At 25.4% G+C, this 6,000-nt stretch overlaps 1 protein-coding gene across 1 annotated transcript in view; it reads right to left on the reverse strand.

Annotated features, from left to right (window-relative positions):
• The window catches only part of LOC111635543 (cytochrome b5 reductase 4-like), a 49,407-nt gene extending 44,431 nt beyond the window's left edge, over positions 1 to 4,976 (reverse strand). Inside the window, exon 1 of the mRNA XM_023380533.1 lies at positions 4,852 to 4,976. The gene's annotated coding sequence lies outside the window, so the exon portion shown is untranslated. The remainder of the gene's footprint in view (positions 1 to 4,851) is intronic.
• Positions 4,977 to 6,000: the final 1,024 nt, after the last annotated feature.

A 6,000-nucleotide genomic window follows, 5' to 3' on the forward strand; every position in this document is an offset into this window, starting at 1 on the left:
AATACTACAAAATATAGTACTACATTCAATTGAACCATTTTTTTTCCTTTCAGGTCCCTAGGCTTTGAGTCTCCTCAGCTTAATGGTCAATCCGACACTGACTGATGGGTACGTGCTAGTCTGGGGAGCCACCTCGTTTGACATTCCGTTCACTCCTAGTAGTGGTGAGAAGGATATTAGCGGCACAACGGCATGTTTACGATTTCCTGAACATGCCGTTGTGTCACCCTCGTGTCACCTTTCATGACCGAGCTGTTTTCCAGGAATGTTTCCGACATACTGTCACAAATCTTGGCCTGACCGGTCTCTAGATTTGTCACCATAGAACATTTGTAGAACCAGATGGGACGATAGCTTCGCGCATCTACGAGTGTAAGGAATCTGAAGCGGCAGTTGCAACACGTGTGGCAAATCTTTGGCAGGATAGTATACGATGCCTGTGTTCCTCCATGTCCGACCGTATACCCGCACATATATATCCTTTTGTGTGAATATAATTGGAGGCTTTTTTGAAAAATGCTTTGAACTTTGAAAGTATCGAACACGTACACAATTTGATGAATATACAGTTATGCTATACATTGGATGGACACGGGATCCTTATGCTTGAGAAGACTGTATTTGGGTTTTCAAATTAAAATCGGGATTGGGTCTGATAAGGCGTGTCTGTTAGAGATTAGAACTTAACGATCTAAAGAATTGTCATATGTTATTAAAGAAAAAATTTCTCATATCATTTTTATTGCCATAAAAAAAAAAAACACTTTAATACCGAAATCTATCGATTCAGACAATATAACTTTCATAAAAATTTTAAAGTTATTGATGTAATGGTTGAAGATTTTTATTAAAAAGAAATATATAAATAAAATAGAAGTTTTTTTGCTTCTTTCAGATTGATTTCAAACTTCAATTTTGTAATATAAAAAGTTTATATAACAGCTTAAAAAATAAAACTTAAGTTATTATAAAATAATTGACTGGAGTTTGTAATATATCAATAATTTTAAATTAAATAATATTTATAAATTTAAAAAGTATACAATAATAATAATAATAATAGTACGAAAAATAACATATAATTGAGGTAGAGCTGTAAAATTAAAGCTTCAGCATAATGAACTGTATGTTAAATAATGTCAAAGTGAATAAATCAAATTTCTTATAAGTTAGTTAACAATTCTAATTTATAGGTGTAATTGGCATTTATAAAGAAAGAATAGTCTTAATTGACTTCTATTATTATCCTACGAAGGGATTCAATGCCCCATGAATGAATGAACGTATGATGATTGCGATACTGCATATTCAAGAAGAGAAATACAATGCAATTAGAGAGAAATTCAAAGGAATTTCATAAACTATAGAAAAGACAATAAGTGAGTTGATGAATAATTTGACAAAGAATTAGATCTGTTAATGATAAGCAAGGATCTAGATTTCTACATGTTTCAGAGCACGAAATGCATTACGTGTCTCATAAATTCAGCCTGCCAGATTCAACTGTTTATAAAATTTTCGCATCACATTTATAAACCTTATTTTTAAATAAATACAGTATATATTTCTATCATTTCCTAATTACATTATATATTTTTGAGAAATAATGGATAAAAGACTATAAATACCCATATAATCTTTTTATCGGATGAATATAAAAAATAGAAAGCAATTCTCATAAGGTGCACGTTGAAATTTATACAAAGACGTTTAAACTATTCCCAAAATAAATTTTAATTAACAGAATGGATTACTTATTACAATTGAATCAAGATAAATGTCACATACTATAATATACTAATTTTATAATGCTATACTTTATACAATATACATTAATACGATTAAGAAGAATCTCAAAAGATTCGCATCCTATTTACGGTTCTCAACAGGTAGTTCGCGAGCCCCGGGATTAATAAAACTCTATTCTTGATCTTTCAGTATGTTAAAAAATGGTTGATTGTTGGTCAAATTTTCAAGAATGTTTTAAACAGTAACCAATTTATTCTATTTTATTATAAGAAAATATTTCTAAAGATTTAATACAAATATCATTATTCTTCCTTATCACATTCAAATTTTATATTTAAATTAAAAACAAGAGAAAAAATAATAATAATAAAACTTAAGTTTAAATTTATAATAAAAATATTTTCATTTTTAAAATATTATACGTGTTAAACAATGTTGTAAATTATAAAATATAGTTTACAATAATGTAATGTTAAAATGTGATTTACTTTTGCTTACAAATTTAAATTATATTATATACTCTTGGGGGGGGAGTGTCTCGACTGTCGAAGGTGTTGGCGCGATAATCTCAAGAGAAGAGTTGATACAACATTGTGTGATAATGATTCGCTCTTGGAGGAAAATGTTACCTCAATTTAAGTGGAAGTATAACAAATGTCTTTCTCTGCTAGTAATATTATACCTATTGCTTATTTCTGGTATAGAACCTAATCCAGGACCTTTGCCTAGATCTCCTCAACGTGGCGGCCACACAGATATGCAAAAGAAGGGGCGTGGGAGGCCGCGCAATGTCATTCCTAAAGCTACAGAAAAAATAAGAATATCTGGAACTAATTCCAGTCAAGAAATTCTGCCTGAAGAANTTTTTTATCACTTAAATAATTTCTTTTTTTTTTCATTTAAAAAATTAATTAATAATTATTAAGAACTTGTTAAAATATTATTTTATTTACATTAAAATCAATTTATTATTATTTTTATTACTTTAAATAAATCGCACTTCACTACTGATAGAATTATATATATAACCTAATTTATTTTCAAATGAATGCCAATACATTCCTTAGCATTTGTAGAGCTTACGTGAATAAATATACGAATATTACATTAATTTTTATGCAGATATTTAAATAATAAAATAAACAAAGATATAATTTAATTATATTAGTAATAAAACGTTTAATTTATTTATTATTATATTATTTTTTTACTTAAAAATAAATAAGATAAAACATCAGTTTTATGAATAGATAGCCATTGTCTACTTATAATAAATAATGTTTATAAGTTAGATACTAAAAGATAAATTATAAAATTAATTTTTCATTAGTTCTATATAATTTTCGGATGTAATTATACTCATTTAAGTGAATAAAATGCTCTTTAATGACCGTTTGCAAATCATAAATCCTCTTTTGCTCTTCACGGTATTAAAAGCTTCGTTTAAATACGTTTAATCAAATACTTATTCAAATTCGATAACTTGAATAAGTTACTCTATGATATAATTTCCAATCACTCTTCAAGCCAATAGTAGTTAGAAACATCAGGATATACTTTATTTTCCTGTATATATGGATGTTAGTGTGTGTGGTGGGCACGATTTTCTTTACCTAATTTGAAGCTTAATAACTCCTGTATCTTTTGTTAAAAATTTCTGAAATTTTGCAGGGAGGTTTATGTATTAGAAAGCGATATTTCGAGAAATTTTCAGGAAAATCGGACTATTGATTCGAGAGATATGGCTCAATCCCTTAACATCTCCCGAACCATTCTGAAAGACTTATAAAAAGGTAACGGTAGCAATTATTAAAGATGAAAAGAAATAAAGAATCCGAGAAAGTCAAGCAACAACATTACCAAATTTTCCTATAAAACATTATTTTCAGTTAGGCGAATTATTTATATTCCATTTATTAATGGTTTAACTTAGATAATATATGGGATTATTTATTAAATATTTTCCATTTATTTATTAAGAAAAATCTATATTAAATTTATAAATAAATTTAAGAAATGAAGAAACTTATTCAAGAAATTATATTTAGATATTCAACTAAGGGTGGAAAGTTTATCTTATAAGTACTTCGAGTATTTTATAACACAGCAAACACTAACAAGATCTTTTAATCAACCCACTGATTTATATAACACTCGTTTCATCTCTGTATAACCACGTATAATTTGAAATGTTATGTCAAATTATAATTTATGTATCCTACCATTTACATCATTTAGAATATTAATACATACATTAATATTAAACTGATCTCATTTAATAAATTTAACAAGCCGTTTAAAATAGCCTGTTTAAAATATTTGTCATTTCATACAGAAGTAATGAAACATTGTGTAAACTTAATTCATTTTAATAGTTTCTAGTTTAAAATTTGTAATAAATAATAACTTTTTATTTTATATATATTTTTTTTACTACACTGTTATACAGTATATTATTTATNATAAAAATTAAATATTTTATAATAAGAAACTTCTTATGTAATGTCACTTTAACAATAACTCGAAGAGAAATTTAATGTGAGAGATTTAATTATAATTAAATTTCAGATTAATTACTACTTTCAAGAATTAATTTAAAATGTAATTAAAGTGCAATTGTAAATCAATTTTATTTATTATTTGTTTATTATTTAATTAATATCTTTAAAAATTTCAAAAATTATTAAAATATATCATCTTTTAAAACTTTTAAAAAATATATTAAATTAAATTATAGAAAATTTAGGTATAAACAATAATATTTTAGCTTAAAAAAACTAACGAAAAAAATCGATTTTCGAACCAAAAAAATTTATATTAATCTTCACATATCATCCATTTAAAATCAATATCCTTTTGTATATTTAATTGACAAATTTATCAATTTTGTAGAATTTGCAAAAATTCTGTGAAGATAATAATAATAAAACGTAATCAATATACACGATATTTTACCTTAATTTATTTATAAATCATGTCGAATCTCAACCCCTTATAAAAGAGGAGAAGAGCGTACATCTGCAGCATCTTGTCAACCATTCAGATGCATTGTTAACGAAGAGAAAACAATCGATAACGTTATGGAATAAATTTATATCTTACCTTTTATATATATTTTAAAGAAACGAAGACTTGTAAACTGGCACACACCCTTACAGCTTTGCTATCGGATAGAACCACTTCCTGATACTACCCAGCTATACAGACTGGAACACGTGACTGACTGGTATGACGTCAACAGTCTTCCTCCAATAATCCGTAGAGGGTTTGAGAGGAAATGCAAAGCAAGGTTAGGAAAAAAAAATTATATATGTATATATACTTCTTGTTTTATTTTTTAAAATAATTTTAAAATAATAAATATCCTATTTTGCGTACGTAAATTATTGCATTTTAAGTATAGAAGAACACCCAAATAATTTCACATTTTAACGTGTTTTATAATTATATTATAATTATTACATACATACATATATACACACACCTACACAGATAACTTATGCTTGCATAGCCTGTATATATATATACTTTATTATATATTTTTAAGGTACGTTTTCTATCCGTCTGGTTGTCTGTTCTCAAAACGTATCAAAAATATAATGAAGTAAAGAAAGTTTATTCTTTTAAAGTTTTTTTTAAGCTTTTTCGGGAATTTAATAAAATAATAATTGAATTTTGTACCTTCAACTGTTTTTGTTATAAAATTTTCAGTTTTATTCGTCTGTTTGTTTGTCTACTCACAAAATTTTAAGGAAATTAATTAAAAATCTGTTAGACTTAATGTTATACGAAGACAAACCGTAATGAAATACAGTATTATCAAATTTTATTTAAAAAATAAAAAGAATGGCTTTAATTAATACAATTAAATTTATATTATATTTAATTAATCATCTAAATAATTTCACAGATTAAAAAATATATATTTTAACAATTTAAATTCTCAATTATATATTAAAAAAACTATTAAATAATGTTAAATTCCGAGTAAAAAATTCAATATTTTCAGTATAAAAACTACTCCATTGAATTTTAATGAAATTCAATTAAATTTTCTATCAGATAATTTTAATTGTTAAATATTCAAGGAAAAGAAAAAAATCGTCCAAAATTAAATATAATTAATTGAATAGAAATTTTTTTAAATTAATTTTTTATAAATATTCAGTTTATTTTATTTTATTTTTTTAAATTCTGGTACGACTTCAATATAAATTAATGCCTTTGGGAATTAAATAAAAATTGTATAAT

This window comes from Centruroides sculpturatus, unplaced genomic scaffold, assembly GCF_000671375.1.
Source record: "Centruroides sculpturatus isolate CEXI.00-Female unplaced genomic scaffold, Cexi_2.0 scaffold1012, whole genome shotgun sequence".
NCBI lineage: Eukaryota > Metazoa > Arthropoda > Arachnida > Scorpiones > Buthidae > Centruroides > Centruroides sculpturatus.